The 23,544-nt window shown below is 39.7% G+C and overlaps 1 protein-coding gene across 1 annotated transcript in view; it reads right to left on the minus strand.

Annotated features, from left to right (window-relative positions):
* FMN1 (formin 1) overlaps positions 1-23,544 on the minus strand; it is a 442,344-nt gene that overhangs the window by 413,332 nt on the left and 5,468 nt on the right. Inside the window, exon 2 of the mRNA XM_054450470.2 lies at positions 14,521-14,585. The gene's annotated coding sequence lies outside the window, so the exon portion shown is untranslated. The remainder of the gene's footprint in view (positions 1-14,520; positions 14,586-23,544) is intronic.

The raw sequence follows: 23,544 nt of genomic DNA on the forward strand, positions 1-23,544 counted from the left end.
GTTAGCCAGGATGGTCTCGATCTCCTGACCTCGTGACCCGCCCGCCTCGGCCTCCCAAAGTGCTGGGATTACAGGTGTGAGCCACCGCGCCTGGCCGGTTTTTCAACAGGCAACTGCAAACAGACGATTGTAACCCCACTGTATAGAGGATTGAGGATGCAGGCAGGGCGCTTTGATGGTACTCTCATTTTTAAAGGTCTGTCACACAGTACAGCTCTCAAGGAGGAAGGTGGGGACCATGGGGGCTCTCTCTCCAAGACAAAGCTGATGTGCCATCTCTCCCACTTCCCTGATAGCCACATCTGTTGACAGAAAACCTATTTTCTGGTTGTTGTTGTTAAAATGTCTGTTCATTTATAAACCTAGTAACATGGATGGAAAACCTATTTTAATTATCTCACATTATGTGTGTTTCAATTTTATAAAATACTGGAAATCTTTTTATAAATCACAGTAATATGACATCTGTTTAAAACATCCACAAAGGAAGTTCTTTGGTTTGAACTTCCATTTGAGCCAAATCACCACCATGTGAGGCAGACGTAGCAGATGCTGTTATTGTCACTGTACATCCATGGAGGCTAAAGGAGACAAGAAATTTCAAAGCGACTTGCCCCTGGTCAGACAACTAGTGAGCAATGGAACTGGACTCAAATCCAGGTGTCTGGACTCTCTGTATGCTGCTGTTTCCACTACCCTAGTACCACTGGCACTCACTTTTTTTTTTTTTTTTTTTTTAAAGAAAGAAGACCAATGAAACAAAATGCCATTTTTAAAAAGCCCCAAATTTAAAAATGTATTGCTGTATAGGATTTTAAAAATGTATTGCTGGATAGGACTTAAAATACAATATAGTACTATATGCAGTGAAGCAAGTGGACTCAAAGCCACCTCGTAAAGATTTCTCATTTAAATATAATTTTATTAAACCTTGAAGTAGATACCTTTTAAGAAAAAATTCATATCCCATCAAATACTCAGAATCCTACAAGAGATTATATAGGCAACAGTTTCACAGGTGTGTTTGCTTCCTTTTTGCTTTGTTGCTGTTGTTCAGGGAGAGATACTGGTATTAGAGTTTTACAAACTCTTTTGTTTACCATGAGGATCAAGGAAGGCCCTCTTCATCTTAATCCAGCGTTATTTCATGAAATCCATCCTAAGAGTTAGTTATTTTGAAATGTACTTTGTAAAATACCAGTGACCATATATATAGACTGCTTCAACAGAAGGATCTACCCAGGGTAGAAAGGGCTGGGTAACCCAGCAAGGGAAGCATTGGGCCATGAGTTGGAGGCATGCATCCCAATCCAACAAGGGCAACTGGACTCACCACTGCTGTGTGCCAAGCTCATGTTTTTCTTAGTAGACTAATCAAGAGGCAGGAAGATAGCAATTTGTGGACAAGCAGTAAAAATCTAGTAAAAATTAAATATTTAGGTGAGGTAATGAAATGAGTAGATTCATACTTGGTTAAGAAGGAGAAAGAAAGAGGAGAGGAGAGAGATGACATTAGCCAATGATATGGTTTGCTGTGTCTCCACCCAAATCTCACCTTGAATTGTAATAATCCCCACGTGTCATGGGCAGGCCAGGTGGGAATAACTGAATCATGGTGGCGGTTTTCCCAATACTGTTCTCATGGTAATGAATAAGTCTCATGAGATCTGATGGTTTTATAAATGGGAGTTCCCCTGTACAAGCTCTGTTGCCTGCTATCATGTAAGATGTGCCTTTGCTTCTCCTTTGCCTTCACCATGATTGTGAAGCCTCCCCAGACGTGCGAAACTGTGAGTCCATTAAACTTCTTTCCCAGCCTGAGATATGTATTTATTAGCAGCATGACAACAGACTAATACAGCCAACATTTCATGAGGTCTTAACCAGTGCTAGGCCTTTGGCTAAATGCACCATGCCTCATTCATTTACAGTTGACCTTTGACCAAAGCAGGGGTTGGGGTGCTGACCCCCTGCCTGCACAGTCAAAAATGTATGTATAACTTTTGGTTCCCCAAAAGCTTTACTGTTAATAGCCTACTGTTGACCATAAGTCTTACTGATAACACAAACAGTTGATTAACATATATTTGTATGTTATATGTATTAGATGCTGTATTCTTAAAATAAAGTAAGCTAGAGAAAAGAAGATGTCATTAAGAAAATCACAAGGAAGGGAAAACGTATTTATTCTTTATTAAGTGGAAGTGGATAATCCTAAAGGTCTTTATCCTCATTGTCTTCACATTGAGTAGGCTGAGGAGGAGAAGGAAGAGGAGGGGTCTTGCTGTCTCAGGGACAGCAGAGCCAGAAGAGGTGAAGGAGAAGGGAGGGAGGAGAGAGAGGCACACTTGGTATAACTTTTATTGAAAAAATTCACGTAAAAATGGATCCACTAAGATCAAACCCATGTTATTAATGGGCCAACTGTAATTCTCATAGTCCTATGAGCGGGTACTAATAATTCTTCCATTTTACTCATGAGAATCACGTAAGCTTAGGGAGGTTAAGTAACTTGTCCAAAGTCACAGAGTTATTCAGTCACAGAAATGGAACTTGAATCCAGGACTATTTTAAAAGTCTCTCTGGGTAAAAGTGACAAAATACTGCATTTCTTAAAAGTTCAGGGAGAAATAACGAATCTGTTATGGGAGGCCATCAGGGGGCCTCTAATATAAGGATTATTTTGCTTCTCTTCAGAAAAATATGGTTAACAGATTGTGTTTATTAAGCAATTAACACTATGATCTATATGCCCCTTGATCAGAATATAAATTAATCCATCTAGAAGCAAGGACAAAAAACACATAATGTTTGCAAAATTCCTGTTAGGAATTCCTCTTTGTCCTGAAAGTATGTTAGTGCTCATGGTTTAAGGTTTCTGTCAGAGCCTAGAGAAGAACTTGTCCCACAATACCCCAGAGAGAGTGACAAAGGTTAAAACTGGACATCACCATTAAGTTTGCCTCAAGTCAAGTAAAAGAATTGTGACTGAATTTCAGTTTCTGCCACAGGGGATATAATAAAAGGGGTCAAAGTGTCAAAGTTTGACGTGGTCCTCTTTGTGATTAGGAGGTTGGCTGTGGCTGTGGACAGTTGGTATCTGCTCAAGCATTTAAACCAACCCCAACTTTGGTACAAGGCTGCAGGTTCTAAAGGTAATATCTAAACCAGATCTAACTAGCCCCTATCCCTTGATATTGGAATTTAAAAGAATTAAAGTCTCAGTCACCAGTGCTAAGACGGAGACCTTCTAGGTCACAGCAGCCACAGTCTGACCCAAAGGGCTTAGCAAAAAAAAGTGGTGTCACCTTGAGATGAACAATACACAGCTTCCTCTTAATAAACTGAGCTGCTCTGGGAACTCCCCATTTGATTGCCACTCACAATTTCGATACTTTATACAAAAATCTCATATCCACAATTCCTGCAGTTAGAGATGTCACAATAGTTCTTTTACACCATTTACATACAAGTTTGGAAGCATTTCCAGATGATTCCACAAATTCATTCTCAACAGTCTGTTAATTGAGCTCAATAGAAAGGCAAAAACAAAAAAGGGACATTACTTTTTAGAATGGCTGGCTTGAAAAGAATAAAGGGGAATATAAATATACATTTATGAAACTAATAAAAAAACCAAAGCTTTGTTGCCCTAGATAACTTGTTATAGCAGCCTCACGCTGCTTCTAGAAACCTACTATGCTCCTAGGATTCAAAACACATCCTCAAAACACATAAATAAAAATCCTTTGAAAACATAAAACAGTTTAATAAAAACAATTTCTGAATTCGACATTGCTAAAACTTCAAATTTGGTTGAAGGAATAAATATACGCAATAAAAAAATTCAAATGGAATTTTGAGACAAATGGCTACTGTTGAGATTCCTAATGGGAAGAAGGGTAAGTTTCTTCCTCTTACAAAAATACCAGGGAATTTCTGGGAATTAAAGAACTCTGAACACAGTTCTAACATCAGGAAGATTTTACATTGTCTGTGGCAAATTTCAAAGACACTTTGAAATAAAAGCAAATATATAATAAGTATAGCAAATAGGTCTGTAATGAGAAGGAGCTGGGCCCGGAGATCCAGCTTTTTATAAAAAGCCTTTTTTTTTTCTTTTTTTTTTTGGTAATAGCCTTTTCCAAAAAGTTGCAGTCAGCATAAATTGCAAAATAAATCTGTGAACCAGATGAGGCCACTATTGAGCATATTATTTATTCTTTTGTCATCAGATTAAGTAATATTTTCTAAGGTAGATACACACTTGCATAATAAATCACTTTTCCAGTTGGATGATTCTGTAGAGATTAAGAGATCAGGATTACCAAGAATATCCTTCTCAAAAAGCCCAATACCATCAGGAGAAAGATGCATTTAGCTGCATTTATTTAAGCCAAATAAATTTATATCAAGTCTTTCTTCTAAAAACCATGTTTTGTGGACCAATAGAACTGAATGGAGAACCCAGAAATAAATTCACATATTTACAACCAACTGATTTTTGACAAGGGCACCAAGAACATACATCAGGGAAAGGACACCCCGTTCAATATACAGTGCTGGGAAAACTGGACATCCATCTGTAGAAGAAATAAACTAGACTTGCTATATCTCTTGATATAAACAAAAAATCAACTCAAGATGGATTAAAGACTTAAACGTAAGACATGAAACTAGTAGTGGAAAACATAAGGGAAACACTTCAGAACTATGGACTAGGCAAAGATTTTATGGCTAAGACCTCAAAAGCACAGGCAACAAAACCAAAAATAGACAAATGGGACTATGTTAAACTAGGAAGCTTCTGCACAGCAAAGCAGAGTGAAGACACAGCCTGTTGAATGGGGGAAATATTTGCAAACTTTTCATCTGACAAGAAACAAATATACAGAATATACAGGGAACTCAAACAACTCAACAATAAAAAAAAAAAAAAACAAATAAACCCGTTGAAAAATGGGCAAAGGACAAGAATATTTCTCAAAAGACATACAAACGCCCAACAGGTATATGAAAAAATGTTTGATGTCACTAATCAGGGAAATGCAAATCAAAACCACAATGAGATGTCATTTTAACTCAGTTATAATGGCTAATAGCAGACAAAAAAATAACAGATGCTACTGAGAATGCAGAGAAAAGGGAACTCATACACTGTTGGTGGAAATGTAAATTAGTATAGTCATTATGGATGAAGATATCTCAAAAAAAGAAACTACCATATGATCTAGCAATTCCAATCCCACTACTAGGTATTTATCCAAAGGAAAGGAAATCAATATAAAGGAAATCAGTATAAAAAAGGGATACCTGCACCCTCATGTTTACTGCATAGCAAAAGCTATGGAATCAACCTGTGTGTATAAACAGATGAGTGGATAGAGAAAATGTGGTATATACATAATGAAATACTATCTGGCCATAAAAATAATGAAATCATGTCATTTGCAACAACATGGATAGAACTGGAGGTCATTAAATAAGCCAGGCACAGAAAGACAAATATCGCATGTTTTCAGTCATATGTGGGAGCTAAAAAATTGGTATCATGTAAGTAGAGAGTAGAATTATAGTTACCAGAGACTGAGAAGGGGATGTGGAGACAGGGGAATGAAAAGGGGTAGGTTAATGGGTACAAACATACAAATAGATAGAAGAAATAAGTTCTGATGGGCAATAGTAGAGTGACTATAGTTAACAGCAACATATTGTATATTCCAAATAGCTAGAAGAGAAGATTTGAAATGTTCCCAGCATGTAGAAATGATAATTGCTCTAGGAGACAGCTGTCCTAAATATCCTGACTTAATCATTACACATTCTATGCATGTAACAAAATGTCACCATGTATCCTATAAATAAGTACAAATATTATATGTCAATTAAAAAAACATGTTTTGGAACATTAAATGTTTCAGCAAATGCCAACATTTATAATATAAGTAACTTCAGGGCATGGAAATGTAATTCCAGCAATGGTTCTTGGAATTTAATTATTAATGGAGGAAAAATGAACTATGGGGTTTTTTTTTAATTTTGATGTTGGGAGGTAGGATACAACATTTCCCTATTTCTTTTCTTCAGTCTTAATTTCCTCCCCAGACCCAAAATCTCATTACTGCCGCTACAGTTAGTTCTTGCTCAATCTAAGATGTTTCAAAGAAAATATGTAAAATGCTATTCACAAATGCAATTAGAAATGTGATCACTTATACAATTGTGTGTACATATCACTAACCGCCATTATAATGTACAGCCATGAATAGTATTTCAAACACAATGATTCAAATTAAAGAAATGTGTTTTCGGCAGGGCGCGGTGGCTCACGCCTGTAATCCCAGCACTTTGGGAGGCCGAGGCGGGCGGATCACGAGGTCAGGAGATCGAGATCATCCTGGCTAACAAGGTGAAACCCCGTCTCTACTAAAAATAAAAATTAGCCGGGCGTGGTGGCGGGTGCCTGTAGTCCCAGCTACTCGGGAGGCTGAGGCAGAAGAACGGCGTGAACCCGGGAGGCGGAGCTTGCAGTGAGCCAAGATTGCACCACTGCACTTCAGCCTGGGCGACAGAGTGAGGCTTCATCTCCAAAAAAAAAAGAAAAAAAGAAATGTGTTTTCTATTTAAGACACTTATAGATTTTATGGTATTAATGAAAATTTGATGTAATTACTAAAGTACTAAGAGGTGGAATGGGTGGACTTTTGTTTAAATGATCAACCCACATACTAAATGGAGATTCCATGATAAAGTTAAGCAGAGACCATTGGTATACTCAGTTATCTGGACGAGGAAAAGCAAGATGAAGAAAGGTACCACACATGCGGTGAGAGTGTTATGTGGCTCTTCATGAGTGATGGGTACAGCCATCTGCACAGGGAGGTGCAACTTAGTCACCAAGGGATGGGACAGAAAGGGGAAGAAGTGTAGGATACTGACACTGGTTATGTGGTTTGACACAGAGTTGGAAATTCTTTATTTTTCAGCTCCTTTAACCCCAGCAATTTAACTTCTGCCTCATAAGGTTGTTACCTTCACTTTATGGATCATAAATGGATTCACAAGAGGTTCACGAGAAGGAAGTGGCAGAGTTGGGCTTCAACACAAGGTCAATGTAGTCCCAAAGTCAATAGTCCTCTAAGTGTAGCACACTGAGTAGTGATTAAAAACTGTCAATATTCTAGCTCATCAGAAAGTGTTTTTAAAAATAGAAAAAAAGAAAAGAGAAAGCACAGGATTTCAGTAATATGAAGGATAATGAATCAAAGAATGTGACTTTAGGAAGAAGAGAATAGGGAAGGGAGTGAGAGGGAGGCAACTGTTAGAAAGCATGCAGTAAATACAAGATTGATCTTGCCAGAGGTTTTCTAATACAAGGGCAATACCATATATCCCACAGAACAATGATGGAGCAGCTGAAGAACCTCATAATAAAGTTGCTGTATATCAGGGTGACCCACCTGGCCCCAATCTGAGATACCCAGTCTATTTCTTTGTGAAACTGATGAATAAGGAATCCTTTATAGGTTTATTACACAGCTAGATAGGCAGGGAGACAGTTTTGAGATTGGAAGTACAAGGAGGAGGACATAATTGGTTACAAGAACCTGGGGAAAGAGGGGAAGTTGTCAGTAAGGTGGATGAGGTGAGAGAGAAAGATAAAGACAATGGAGAAAAACAGTATCTGGCTCAGACAGAAGAAAGAAGGTAGAAGTTTCTTTGTGTTCATAAAAAATTTTATGAGACCACGAAACCAAGCAGTGCTGCTTCAGGGCCCAGGTGAGAAAGCATGCTTGGTGTTAGAAAAGGGACCATTCTCCCCCATGCCCCATCTACTTCATTCCCTAAGAACTCAAAATGGTCATTGCAAAAGCCTGCTGTAACCAGCGTAGCACCATTGTAATGCAGGGCACCAGAGGCCAGAACAAGATGTTGTGAGGAGGAGGATAGAAGAAAATATGATTGGTCCAATTGGTGAGCACAAATGAAACTTCAGGAAATAGGCCGGGCACGGTGGCTCACACCTGTAATCCCAGCACTTTGGGAGGCCAAGGCAGGCGGATCACCTGAGGTCAGGAGTTCGAGATCAACCTGGACAACATGGTGAAATCCTGTCTCTACTAAAAATACAAAAATTAGCCAGGCGTGGTGGCAGGTGCCTGTTATCCCAACTACTTGGGAGGCTGAGGCAGGAGAATCGCTTGAACCCAGGAGGTGGAGGTTGCAGTGAGCCGAAATTGCGCCACTGCACTCCAGCCTGGGCAGCAAGACTCCGTCTCAAATAAAAAATTAAAAAAAAAAAAAAAAAAGAAAGAAAGAAACTTCAGGAAATAACTGAAGGAGCTTTTAAGAGGTCAATTAAATCCTATGTAAACAGGAAAGAACTAAGGTTCAATATAATATATATTATTATTATTAATGTGGCCTCACTGGAACCTATAAACAACAATTTCTGGGTTATTAAGCTTATAGAGGATGAAGAAGGAGTAAGTGACACAGAAAAGGGTATAAAAAAGAAGCAGCTCAATGAAAAATATTATTTTCTTTTCCCAAAGAAAAGTAAAAACATCCAAATGAAATGGGTTTCTTTGGAAGGTTTGCTGTCATTGAACATTTTCAAGTGCATGTTGATGACTACTTGACAGAAATTCTAAGGAAATTCTGTTTCCACAGACCTGTAAGTCCTTCTGAATACCTCCCCCTCTCAGATTCCAATCCATTGCTAGATCCGATTGATTTTACCTCTGTGTGAAAGACCATATGCTTGGATGTGTTGGCCTTCGGAACCGCTTCCATTCTGAGCCAGTATTTTGTGTACATTATGTTATACAATCTTCTTGGAAAGGCAAAGAATGTTTGTTCTCTTAAGCTATATTCCATAATACTCCAAATCATAAATTTTTCATTTCAAATACAAAGTAGACCCCAATCATCAATTTTTTTTTGATTCAGTTAATTAGACAACTCCTTAGCACACATAATTTGATCCACTGCTACTTAAGGGATCAATCAAGTGTTTCCAGCCCCAATACTAGCCGTTATATTCTTGTAAGCATAGGATCACATTCAGCATATATGACGTAGTTTTCCATGTTGCCAACTCCCATACTGTGAATATTGCCAACGACAAGATCCCTGTGTAACCCATATTTAGACTTGTAGAATAGCGGGACAATCAGAAATCTTTCCGCATTCCACACTTTAGTGTTTCCAACAAGCCAAGTGCAATGGTTCAGTTACATCAGGATTTCTTTTTCAAAATCTGGGTGCCAACCCACAGGGCTAGATAGGGAATTTGTTACACTGAGAACTTTTAGAAAGAATTTTTCTTACCACATCTGCTTTAAATAGTAAAACCAGTTTCCTTTCAGAGGAGGAAACGATTTTTTTTTTTTTTTCAGACAGGGTCTCACCCAGGCTGGAAGGTGGAGTGCAGTGGCATGATCATGGCTCACTGCAGCCTTGACATCCGAGGCTCAAGCAATCCTCCCACGACAGGCTCCCAAGCAGCTGGGACTACAGAGGCATACCACAATGCTCAGCTGATTTGTTTTTTGTTTGTTTGGTTGGTTGGTTTTTGTTTTTGTTTTTGTTTTTTAGAGCCAGGGTTTTGCCATGTTGCTCAGGCTGGGTTCAAATTCCTGGGCTCAAGTGACCCGCCTGCCTTGGCCTCCCAAGTGCTAGGATTACAGGCATGAGCCACCATGCCCAACCTGAAGGAATTATTCTTTAAGAGCTAGGATTTCAATTATGGAGACTTCCTAGGTTATTTCGAGGGAAAGAACTGACATTCTGGAAGAAAACCTCCTCACTCTTCTAAGTTTTACCATCTATTTTCTTCTTTCACTACCTCTATTTTGAAAGAAATTCAAGAAGGTAGGTAGCCCCTATTTCTCTATATCTCTTCCCATTTCCTTTGCTTTTAAATAAAGAAATGAATCTTCAAAAACTAAGCTTAGAACACTTTACACAGTGCGGGCTATATATTTTCTGGCCTGACAACTGCTAGGTCTGGCCTCAGTGAAGTCAAAATTTAGTACCCATTAAAGCAGAGAAAGCTGGAAAACAGCACTCTTCCCATCCCACACACACACTTAGAAGAACTTTTCACATGGATGTCAAAATCATCCAAGAAATTCTCACCCATATATTTTTCCCTTCAGATTCTGCCCCAGTCAAATATTTTTTATTATTGTCAAAGTTGAACTGAGGCTACAATGCCTCAAAATTCCATAATGCCTCATACTTTCTTAAGGAATCTCACATACATAATTTTATTTAAATAAGCAATTTATCCGAATATTGTAGCAAGATCAATATGTAAAGATGTGAGACGTGAATTTTGCTGAAGGAAGTTTGAGAGAAATAGTCAGTTAGAGGGCCCCCAAAGCAAATGGTACATTTTCCTTTTAAAAATCATTCCTGAGGCCCCCCAGGTGCAGTGGCTCATGCCTATAATCCCAGCACTTTGGGAGGCCGAGGAGGGTGGATCAAGAGGTCAGGAGTTCAAGACCAGCCTGGCCAACATGGTGAAACCCTGTCTCTACTAAAAATACAAAAGTTAGCTGGGCATAGTAGCACATTCCTGTAATCCCAGCACTTTGGGAGGCCAAGGCAGGCAGATCACAAGGTCAGGAGCTCGAGACCAGCCTGGCCAAGATAGTAAAACCCTGTCTCTACTAAAATTACAAAAATTAGCCAGGCATGTTGGCAGGCGCCTATAGTCCCAGCTACTTGGGAGGCTGAGGCAGGAGAATTGCTTGAACCCGGAAGGCAGAGGTTGCAGTGAGCCAAGATCACGCCACTGCACTCCAGCCGGGGTAACAGAGTGAGACCCTGTCGCAAAAAAAAGAAAAAAAAGAAAAAAAAATCATTCCTGGAGTTCCCACTACTTGTCAGACATTTTCCTCCACGCTATTTCACATGGATACTTTGTCTTTAAGCACCTCTAACCAGCCTCTTTATATTTCCTTTCTTCTCACTTGTAATACTTTCTCTTTCCTGCCCCTATGAAAATTCACTCTAAAAATATGACTAGATATAAATCATTTCATTCTCGACTATATATGTTAGCCATCACAGGAAGATTTTCATTTTCAGGGTCACCCTGTCAGTGGAGAACGACAGGTTGTGAAGTCAATGAAAGGAATTCAGCTTCACTTAAGTAGAAGTATTAATACGGTCAGGGGTCTTCGCAGATGGCAAAGTCCTAATGCTTCTACCTGCAGCTAAGACACTGCTTAAGAACATCAAGAGTGTTTCTATGCTTTGGTTCTCAAGCAAAAGATGAAGGAACAGTCTATGTCTTCAAATCATTAAGATAATTACTGCTGCTTAGTGATCACTCACCACGTACTGGCCACTCTTCCAAGGGCTTTACTTGTTTTAACACATTGATTTTTACAGAAAAGCCTATGAAGTAGGTACTATTATTATCTCCATTTACAAGAAAGAAGCTGAGGCACAGGAGGGTAACTTGTCCAGGGTCTCACAGCTAGTAAGCTGCTGAGCTGCAATTTGAACCCAGGTGCTTTGACCCAGAGACCTGGCTCTTGAAATTCCTTACAGGACTGATTGGGGACAATAGGTCTCATTCAGAAAACAGGCCTACTCATTTACTAATTCCTCGTCTTTAAGTCATAGAATATGGAGCACTCACACCATGTACGACTGGTCTAAGACTGATCGATCTTCACCTGAGATGGTTTCTACCAGGGCAGGGCAAACTAAGAAAAAAGCAGTGTCAGAAGGCTTGGACTCAAGTCCAGCTTTGCCAATTACTAACAGTCCTCTTGCGCAAGTCACTTAACCTCATTGCACCTCAGTGTCCTCATCTGTAAAAATGCCTTTTGCTCTCCTTACTTGCCGTGCAATTCCATAGTCCCCCTTGCAAAGGAATGAAACCCACTCACCAAATTACTTTTCTAGGTAGACAGTAAATTCAGGGCACAAATAGGATCAGAACCCAGATTTCCAGAGCAAAAAAAGAGATACCACAAGACAGTAAGGGGTGAAAACAGGCAAAGGAAATGGTGTAAATTTAGATATGAGAAGGCTGGGTGCAGTGGTTCATGCCTGTAATCCCAGCACTTTGGGAGGCTGAGGCGGGTGGATCACATGAGGTCAGGAGTTCGAGACCAGCCTGACCAACATGGTGAAACCCTGTCTCTATTAAAAATACAAAAAAAATTAGCTGGGCATGGTGGTGCATGCCTGTAATCCCAGCTACTTGGGAGGCTGAGGCAGGAGAATTGCTTGAACCCAGGAGGCAGAGGTTGCAGTGAGCCGAGATTGTGCCATTGGACTCCAGCCTGGGCAACAAGAGCGAAACTCTGTCTCAAAAAAGAAAAGAAATGTAAATATGAGGTGGGTACGGGCAGGAAGAAGCCAATTCTTCATCAAGAATATGAAAACTAGAAAAAAAGCAAATGAAGTGTCAAAAATAAGTAACAGCACTGAATGTAAAAAAAATTTAAATGAATGAAAAATGAATGAACTAATCAATGCATATTATTTCCACTTCTATTCTAGAAGAACATTCACTGTTAGCTTAAATGAGACCCAGGATACAGTCACCGCTTCACTCCAGCACTTCCAAGGCTTTTCTATCTGCTTTGATCCAAACACTATTTGCACTTAACATATACCACCTGAGGGGGTGCCTTTAATCACTCCCTCCTTGCCTGTGTATAAAGGTAAAACTTTTCAACTTGGGACTGTCTTAGGCTTTTATCTGCCAGTCTCAATGGTTTATGATGTCTCCATATCCTGCTCTCGGTCTCAAGTCTGCTTAGCTACCTCTTTTAGATTGTTTTGTCCAATCCTAACCATACCCGTGAACTTATACTTTTAGTTTCCTTGAGGCCCATGCCTCATATTCTTGAGGGCAAGGGTTTCCCTCCCTCCTTACTCCCAGTACAGCTTTAGGACTATACTGCTCGGTTAAAATCCCAGCTCTTCCGCTTAGCACATTACATAGTTACGTAAACTTTGTGAGCCTTAATTTCTAATCCCTAAAGTTAGTCAATACCTGATAGATACACTGGCATTCAGAATACAGTGACTGGTACATAGCAGGTACTATATAAGTAATTGCTACTATTATGTGCTGCAGACCCTCATTATCCAATAATAGAATCCCAATACACCCTGCTTTCTATTGGCAATGAACCTTTTGCAATGTATTGTTCCTATTTGATTAAAGGCTCTCTAAAGGGAAGACTGTCATTGTCACCATCTTTGTATTCCCTGCAGTACATAAAACATGACACATATTCAGTAAATAGTGGATTAAAATGTAATTATCTAAAGACACAAATCCAACCTGCGTCTCTACCTGAAAATCCAAGCATATTATTATTTGTAGCCAGGGATAATGATGATGACAGCTTGATCTTTACTTTCCAATAAACAAAACATTAAAGTAGATAATAAAATCATAATTAGGAACAAAACTGGCTTTCTACCATTAGAACATATATCAAGGAGAGAAAAATATGAAAAGTATAAAAATTCAGTAAGAGAATAAAAGAATAAATTGATACCAAATTTTCCATTAAAAATCAAATTTAAATGGCAGTAGGGAATGTGAAAAGTAAAGAAAAAAAATTTTAATGCTCTCAGATACTAAACAAAGGAAAAAAATGGATCTATGAAATGTTGATCCATCCCTGATAGAAAAATGAAAGGTATGATTTCAATTCTAACATAAACTGAAAAAATATATTTTTGCTCTTCCCTTTGCCTGAACTGCCCCAGAATCTTTATGACTCAATCTGGGGCTACCTTCAGATATCTGCTCAAATGATGCCTCATTAGAAAGGCTTCCTTGGTCACCCAATTTAAAATAGTGCCTACGGCCACCATCACTGTTGAGTCCCTTTCCCTGAGGCATCTGTCTCTATGGAACTTGTCATCTGCCATATTATATTTCTATTGGTTACATTCTGCCTCTCCCCACAAGTATAGAATGTAACTGTCATGAAAAGAGTTTTGTTCACTGCCATGTCCTATGTTTCAGAGATCAACTAGAAAATCATGGGTGATCAATAAAAATCTGTCCATTGAGTGAATCACTTATTAATACAAATATTAACAAATATATACGGAAAGTGTTTAAAATAGTGTCTGGCACATAGTGGGCCTAGTTAGCGATTCATAATAGGAATAGAAATAGCATTCCTTCCTTGATTCTTTTTGATTGATTGGTAACAAAAGTCTTCTGCCTTGAGTGACTAGAAAAAAGTAGGAAGCCTTAGATAAGTAAGGAGCTGGGAGGCAGCTTTGAAATCAGGAGCAGAAATACTTACTTTATTTAGGAGACAACTGGAATTTACTAATCTGCTCTGTAGTACAGCATGGGCAAAGAACAGCTTTAGTGGAATTAACATAACAATGTGGGAGGAAAAACAAAGCGGGAATCAGAACCCTGTGGGTGAAAACATTGCACAGAAGCCCAGGGCCAGAGCGCAGTGTGTCAGTGAACAGAAGCTGCTGCCATGATTTAGTCCACCTTCTTACCTAGATCAGCCTTCGCTTGGGCAGGGTCCAGATGCAGAGATGTGAAAAACGTGATGCCACCAGGCCTGTGTAAAAAAAAAAAAAAAATCAGCTCACCTGAAGTAATTTGCACATTAGGTGTGTATGTGTTGCTGTGTTTCTTATATATATTAGGTGGCTAATTTGAAGGGGCTTTCAGAAATTGGGGATCACAATGCTGACCCTTTAAGGTCTTCTGGAGTAAGTCTAGGGAACAGACGATCCTGCCTCTTCCATGAGATAACCCTAACCTCCCACTTAAACTACTGCCTAGCATAGGGTAACCAACCATGCTGGTTTGCCTATGATTGAAGAGTTTCCAGGATGCAGACATTTCAGTGCTGAAACCAGCAAAGTTGCAGGCAAGTCAGTACCAGTTGGCCATCCTGTATCCTTGTAAGCCTGCGTATGCTCATCTACTTAGTGTTCACACTGCAATGAGAACAATCATTTAAAACAAATCTGGCCACATTGTGCCTCAGCTAGTCACACACAGCCAGATCCCTTCAGAGGCTCTCCTGCTGCTTTTTTTTTTTTTTTTTTTTTCAAGACGGAGTCTCACTCTGGTTGTCCAGACTTAAGTGCAGTGGTGTGATCACGGCTCACTGCAACCTCCGCCTCCAGGGTTTCAGCCATTCATCTGCCTCAGCCTCCTGAGTAGCTGGGATTACAGGCAAGTGCTACCACGCTTAGCTAATTTTGGTACTTTTAGTAAAGACGGGGCTTCACCATGTTGTCCAGGCTTGTCTCGAACTCCCGCCCTCAAGTGATCCATCAGCCTTGGCCTCCCAAAGTGCTGGGATTACAGGCATGAGCCACCATGCCTGGCCTCTCCTGCTCTTAAGACAGATTTTAGCCCTTATCATGGCCTGAAAGGGTCCCTGTGGTCGGGCCCCTATTGATTTTTCCAGCTTAATTTTTGCATCACACCCCAGCCAGTTCCCTTTTGGGTGCTCACGTGAGGCCACTCCCTTCTGCTATAAGGTTTCCTTGCATGATGTTCCTCCTGCATGGAATATGATACCCATCTCTCTTTCACATAGTTTTGCTTCTAAAAATTTTTCAGATCATTTTACTCCTAACCTGTTTTCATATAGTAGCTCCATAACTCACTTTTTCTGAGATGTCTCTCCTGCCTCTTCTGAGCACACAAATCCTCTTCCATGCCCTTTGGGAGCTACAGCCACTGCTATTGGCGCCCACCATATACTCTTGACATGACCTCCACACATCAAAAGCTGCTCGCTGCAAACAGCTGTGACTTTCTGCCCGATGGCTTTTTTACTGCACGTGGAAGCACCTTCCCCAGCACACAGGAATGGTATCAGATGAGATTAGAGCAACAGGTAGGAGTCAGATCAGGGAGACTTTTGGGGCTGTGATACACAGTCCAAATTTTATTCTAAGTTCAATGGAAAGTTATTGGAGAGTTTTGCATTGGGGAGAGACAAGATCTGATTATATTCTTTTCTTTTCTTTTTTCTTTTTTTTTTTTTTTTTTTTACACAGAGTTTCACTCTTGTTGCCCAGGCTGGAGTGCAATGGCGTGATCTCAGCTCACTGCAACCTCTGCCTCTCAGGTTAAAGCAATTCTCCTTCCTCAGCCTCCTGAGTAGCTGGGATTACAGATGCCTGCCACCACGCCTGGCTAATTTTTTGTATTTTTAGTAGAGACGGGGTTTCACCATGTTGGCTAGGCTGCTCTCGAACTCCTGACCTCAGGTGATGTACCTGCCTCAGCCTCTCAAAGTGCTGGGATTACAGGCATAAGCCACCATACCCGGCCCGTGATTATATTCTTAAAAGGTCACTCGGACTGCTATATGGAAAATAGATTGTGAAAGGGTAGATCTGGAAGCAGAGAGAAGCCAGTTGGGAGATTAGTGTAGTAGCCAAGATTATTTTTCTAGATGGAATCATTGGAAGTAAAACTGAAAGCATAATAAAAAGTGGCTTTTTGTAACAGCAGCAGGAGCCTTCAAGTCTAGGGTCAGCTGCAGAAAGCAACTTACCTGAGAGGTCCTCTGAAGTCTGGCTCATTCAAGTGGGTTCTTAGAAACAGGTGAAAATCTTACTCTTCTCATGCATAAAGCAGGGATAATGAAAAAAGAAGTTTGAGAAACACTGTTCTAGAATCTCAGGCAGGCTGTAGGCTCATTTTTAGGGCCATCCATTGCTCTTAAGCTGGCCTGGAATGGTCTCTTGCCTCCTGGACTAATAGCCCTAAACCTGCCCTATCACCTCACATTTCTTCCGCTCTGTACAGACACTGACTAATTCACCTACTCAGTGGGAAGATGGTCCGGTAAGATAAGATGGTCTATTTTCAAGTCAGCCTCTCTAAACACAGATACTCCTGTTTGGACACCCTCGAGGTATACAAGTGAAGGAAGGAAGTGTTAGGAGTTACATAGGGTAATGCAGATACCATGCATCTCAGCGGGATCTCTCCTTCCAGGTTTCATGCTTCTCTTTCTGCCCAGGCACCATCTACCTCTCACTGGATGAATTCCTATGTGTTCAACAGAGCCCAACCACAAATGTCACCCACCCTGGAAATCCAGGAGGAAAAAAAAAAATTCCTTTTTTTGAGCATCCAAAGCACTCTATAAAAATAGCATTAACAGCTACTATTACTTGAGCACTTGTGGCAGGCATTATGATAAACATTTTGCCTGAATTATTTCATTTAATTTCCCCATTGTTAACCCCTTTTTACAGACAGGAAACTGGGGCTCAGAGCAGCGAAGGGGTTTGCTCAGTGTCAGAAAACTAATAAACGGTAGAATGAAGATTCAATACCAAGCAGCCTCTTCCCCTTTAGACCTTAAATACACTGTCCTATGATTTACACCACTGTATTATAATCAGCAGTTCACGTGCCTCTTTCCTCTATTACTTCCACCATAAATGACCAAGGCCTGCTGTCATGAAAAGAGAATGACTTTTACAATCAAACCCTGTCGTATAACTTTAGGATATTACTTACTGAGACTCAGCTTTCTCATTTATAAAATGGAGAAAATAAATGCCTACCTAATAGGTTGTTGTCAAGATAAAATTAGATAGAACTTTTAATGCACTTACCACAGTAAGTGGCACATAAATGCTCATTCAATTAAACAAGTATTATTTGAGGGCCTGTGGAATGCCAGTCCTTACGATGGACACTGAGGATAGAGAAATACCAAAATGTCTCTCATGGAGCTAACACACGAGAAATTTAATATATGTTGATTGCTCTTACTTCTTGAGGACAGAGACTGTGTGTTACTCAACATCGAATTTCTATAGTTCAATCATGCCTAGCACCGAGCAGACACTCAATAACATTTTAGTGAATTAGTAATAATGGGTTACATAATTTCATAGACCCAAAGTAGTGGGGATTATGAATGACTGTTTCAAATTGGTGGCTTGACATTTATCAAACAGTAGGAAGAATTGAAAGCAAAGTGCAAAAATAGCACACCCAGAGGTTGTATGCACTAAATTCATTTAAGCATAGAGTTACTACTAAATAACTTTCAAAATATTCTCAGGACAAAATGGAATGTTATAACCTGAATAATATAGAAATAATAACACATCTAATACTCAGGAGGTGGGGAGAAAAGGTGGGGAGGAAGTTTCAAAAGTGTTACTATTTCAAGAAAGAAAGTCAATTGATACTGTCTAAAGAAGACAGTAATTTATAAAAACGGCAATATAATCACAATGACTTTAACTTCATGATTTTTTTTTTGGCCAGAGAAATTTTTAAAAAATATATGTATCTCAAGGATATATCTTGAAATAAGGTAAACTTATTGGTTTGACCATTCTTTTAGTTTCAATTCAGTTTCTTTTTATTGCTTGAAATTCAAGAAAAACTAATGTATTGTTTTTGTTATAAACAGCATCTCTATTCATTTTTATAAAAGCATTTCTACCTAAACATCCATGCAGGTAGATTCATAGAGAGACAGACAGACAGCTGTCTGAAATGATATTACCTAAGGTTAACAATCGGAATGATAGTATTTGAGATTATTTTTAAAATTTATCTTTGTAACGTAATGCCTTATATGAATTCTTGTAATCAACATACATCATTTTTTAAAAAAGTATTTCCTACATTTTCTAAAGAACAAATATGGCAAGATATAGTTAATTCTTCCTGGTAGGAATATAGATCATTGTTATGTTCTTCTTTTCTACATTTCAGAAATGATTTTAAAAATTTTATATCAGACTCTACATCCATGCGTAAATTTCTTCCCTTTTAATTTAGATCATTTTTTTTTTTTTTTTCCCTGAGACAGAATCTCACTCCTTCACCCAGGCTGAAATGCAGTGGCACAGTCTCAGCTCACTGCAACCTCCGCCTCCCAGGTTCAAGCAATTCTTGTGCCTCAGCCTCTCAAGCAGCGGGGATTACAGGTGGGCGCCACCACACCCAGCTAATTTTCATATTTTTAGTAGAGATGGGTTTACGCCATGTGGCCAGGCTGGTCTCAAACTCCTGACCTCAAGTGATCTGCCCACCTTGGCCTCCCAAAATGCTGGGATTACAGGTGAGAACCACTGTGCCCAGCTATAATTTAGACCTTTTTTTACTTATGTTGCAAATCGTATCCTTAAAATTACTTGAGAATCCAGTTTACAAAGCAGAAAAGACTGTATTCTTTTGAATGCTCTTTATAAATGTAATCCACTTAGGTAAATAAAGAGCTAATGAATATGCTACGTTATATGTGTGCTTATATTGTTAAAGGTTTTTACATGAAGAGAGATTATGAAAAGCTTCACGCTATCAGACTATGTCTAATGGGGTCATTAAGATCAGGATTTTCAAACTAAGTGGATTTCCTTGTCCTTCTTGTTTAAAGCGTGATTATTGAATGTGAGCATGTGCTTGCTGTGGTAAGTGACAAACTAAAGTAATCCAGTTCTTACCCCCAAGTTAAGAAGAATAATCTAAAATACACAAGAGTTGCATAGTCGTAATGTTTTGGAGGTTGTCAATAAAATACCTGAGCTACCTGTTTAGGTGCCATGGCAATATCTTTTTTCATTTATTTGGGAAAAGTTTGGGAGAAAAGTTGGTACTCCTATTGATTCCTTAAAATAATTCAAGGAATCTATTGTTTCCTGTAGAAATTCAGTATTCTCTGGGTTTTCTATTGTTATATTAATATTACAGAAGGTGTTTTCTATTTGAGTAAAACACTGCCTGTGAAAATTTTAATTACTGTTAATTCCAATTTAGAGCATAGAAAGTAAATTTTTGTTTCCTTTACTTTTTAGAAATGTCTTCTTTCAATGAAAATTTATAGTTATTGTTTTTTTAAATAAAGTAAGAATATTTTTTTTTTTTACACATAGTTTCACTCTTGTTGCCCAGGCTGGAGTGCAGTGGCATGATCTTGGCTCACTGCAACCTCTGCCTTCCAGGTTCAAGCGATTCTCCTGCCTCAGCCTCCCAGTTAGCTGGGATTACAGGCATGTGCCACCACACCCAGCTAATTTTGTGTTTTTAGTAAAGACAGGGTTTCACCATGTTGGCCAGGCTGGTCTCGAACTCCTGACCTCAGGTGATCCTCTCACCTCGGCCTCCCAAAGAGCTGCGATTAAAGGCATGAGCCCCTGTGCCTAGTCAAGAAGACGTTTTTTATAAATTATATTCATGAAATGCTTTCATGCCTATTGAATTCTATAAAAATGCAGGTTGGAATTTCTAGTCTACAGGTTAATAATAGTCATAGGGAAAATGATGGAATCTTAGATTTAAAGAAAACTTAGACATTATTCATCTCATCCCACCTCCTTCCCAAGGCTGGGCCCTCTCCTTCAATGCAACCTTTGTGAATGGTTCTCCAGTCTCACCTTGAGCTCTTCTATTGCAAAGAGTTCTCTGCCCCAAAAGGAAGGCTCATGGCCTTCCAGACAGCTCCAAATGTAAAAAAAACTCTCCTTTTCTAAGTCAAAATCTATTTCCATTCATTTATTTTCATTGGTGCTTTTTTGTCACTTTCAGAGCTGCAGTGAGTATATCCAACTCCTTTCCTGCCCAGTGGCCCTTTAAACACCTGACCACCAATCATGTTTCCTCAGACACTTTCTCATGCTGAGTAAACCATCCCAGGCCCTTCAGCAAGCCCTCAAATAGAAGAGTGTTCAGCCTTGAAAATCCTACATATTTCTGACTGTTCTCCAGTTTGTCAACGACCCTGCTACGAAGCAGTGCTGACAGTTTTAAATGTTCCTCAAAAAAAAAAAAAAAAGTGAAAGTTTTGCCAGGATCACAAATACAGTTCTTGCAACTGTCACTTTAAATTATTAGAAAAACACATCTTAAATAGCCAGATTCTATCTTACTATCTCTTCACCTATCTTAAGTTTCAGTTTCCTCTTCATCATGTTTTTCTTTCTTTGCAAATTTGAAGACCATTCTTAAGTTTCTCTCGGTTGCGAGCAACTGAAACTGATTTTGGCTACCTCAAGCAAAAAAGAGAAGCATATTGAATCTCATGAAATTCATGGGCAGTTTCATAAAATCAGAGAAAGAGTAGAAAGGCCAAGAGTTGGAAGAAGAGAAAGCAGAGGTTTCCAGTGGCCTCTGCATCAGGCTCACAGGTATCTCCCTGGAGCACTTCTCTTACTGTGACTTAACTCCAGTGACTCTTAGTCAATGCAATCCTTCAACCCACAACTCCAGTTTTGGGAAGACATTCCAACTGGCCCACCTTGGATCAGATTTCCAGATCCCTGGTTTAACTAGTCCTGGCCAGGAACAGAGTCATGTCTACAGGGACCCCACACCTATATACTGGGGTCATTCCCAGAGAAAAGAAAGTAGATGTGAACAAGGCAGACATCCCCAATTGCTGTACTTCTAAAAAAAGTAATATTCAGAAACATGGATATTAATCTATGTTTACTTTTATTTCTCCTTGTATTTTCCCCTTTGCTTAACCCCCACTAAGGCAGGTATCAGAATTGGAATTCATTGCATCAGGAGAGGTATGTGGTAAGGAGAAAAAGATAAATAGCCTGTGATTATTCCTAGATTGTCTTTCTCAAAATTCTAAACTCTTAGAACACAGGAAATTTCTTGAAGCATGTAAAAAGGAGTGAGATTTATCGACACAAAGAGTCCTGAAGAACCCTGAAAAAAGAATTATCTCCCCAGGGCTGTTGGGAAAGGAAGGCAAGAGGCTTGTGGATGCTGCAGGAAGGGCACCCAGGCCCAACTTCCTGGCAGTGTCCCCAGAGAGGTCACAAGACCCTAGAGCCCTGTGTGCTATATCTAGGTAAGTAGGAACCATAGGAGATGTCAACAAAAGAATTCTGTGGGTCAAGCTCCAATTGGACACAGCCACAGATGACTACAACTGAGAGAGCTGGGAGAGCAGAATTACTGGGTGCTACAGAGTAACCCGTGCGGTCTGATGCCTCAATGACCAGAAAGTCCCTCTTCCCATGCCGTGGCACTATGTCAGTCCCCTGGAGCCTTGACACAACTCTGGGGAGTGGTATAATACTGAGAAGGACTGAGGTTAAGTTTTCCGCTTTTCCAGAAAGAAAAGGCTTGAAATAGAAATGAATATGGTTTATAAAAACTAAAGAGATAATTTTCATATTCCTGTCTTTGTAGATGGAGACTCTTATCTGCCAGGCTTGAATGAAAATGACAGGAGCAAAATGAAAATTGAGTAGTTCTGCTTCCTTGCTCTCTGTGAATTTGACCCATCTTTTTCAAGCAGCTGGATTTGTACATCATGCACTGATTGAAATGCTAAAAGCCCTCTTTTTGAAAAGTCAAATTTGGCCGGGCGCGGTGGCTCATGCCTGTAATCCCAGCACTTTGGGAGGCCGAGGCAGGCGGATCACAAGGTCAGGAGTTCAAGACCAGCCTGGCCAATATGGTGAAACCCCGTCTCTACTAAAAATGCAAAAAAAATTAGCCAGGTGTGCTAGCGCACGCCTGTAATCCCAGCTACTCAGGAGGCTGAGGCAGGAGAATTGCTTGAACCCGAGAGGCGGAGGTTGCGGTGAGCCAAGTTCGCACTGCTACACTCTAGCCTGGGCGACAGAGGGAGACTTTGTCTCAAAAAAAAGTCGAGTTAGCATTTTTTTCAAATCTTCTTGTTATTCATGACCTTAGTATTCCTGAAGCTGTTGCCCTGGGTCCATGTCATACCTTTCTATATATAGTCTTAGACTATATCTCCCTTTCCTCTCTTCTGTGTGTTTCTTCCTTCTTAGATGTGGTTCAAGCAGAAGCTCCCTACACAACTACTTTGGAGTCTTCAGCTACGTCTCCCTTTTGCTTTATCATTTGCCAAGTTTGTGACTATGATATCAGAATTTTGTTTTTCTTAATAAATTCCGTTAAGTTCCTGAATTTAGCTAATGGTGCTGCAATGTGGCACCTATTGATACATTCTAACAAAAGATGGAAAAAAAAAAAAAAAAGTCGAGACCTAGAAACTGAGTCTGAGAGTTGACTGCCTTCATTTTCGTAGGCTGCAGGGCTGTTACTTCCTAAAGAGAAGTTGAGTGATGTAATGAACAAAGCCCAGGGAGTCAGGTGACCTGGATCTATTCTTGGCTGTGCAACTGACCGTGTGTGACCTTGGGCAAGTCACTTTTAATCTCCCATCTCAGTTTTCTCCACTGTATAACTAGAAAAATATCTTGTCACTTAACTAGAGAAAATTTGGGCTTAAGAGTTGCTGTTGCTTGCTGCTTGAAAAAACATTAAGGTTATTTTTTTTTTCAACCTACCACAGTTTTCCTTAAGATGGTGTGGTATCATGGAGTTTCAGTTCTTCAAATATCACAAAAATTAGAATTAAATTATGTTTTTGGAGCTTAAAATTAGGACCAGCTGAAAATAAATCAGAGAGTGATCTTAACACAAGGCCGGTACCTCCATTATGTGTGATATGCTTTTTTCATATTTACTTGGGGTTGGATGGGTAGGAAAGAGGGAAAGCCCGGCTAGTCTCCTGTAAGTAG

This window comes from Pongo pygmaeus, chromosome 16 (genome assembly GCF_028885625.2).
Source record: "Pongo pygmaeus isolate AG05252 chromosome 16, NHGRI_mPonPyg2-v2.0_pri, whole genome shotgun sequence".
NCBI classification, from domain to species: domain Eukaryota; kingdom Metazoa; phylum Chordata; class Mammalia; order Primates; family Hominidae; genus Pongo; species Pongo pygmaeus.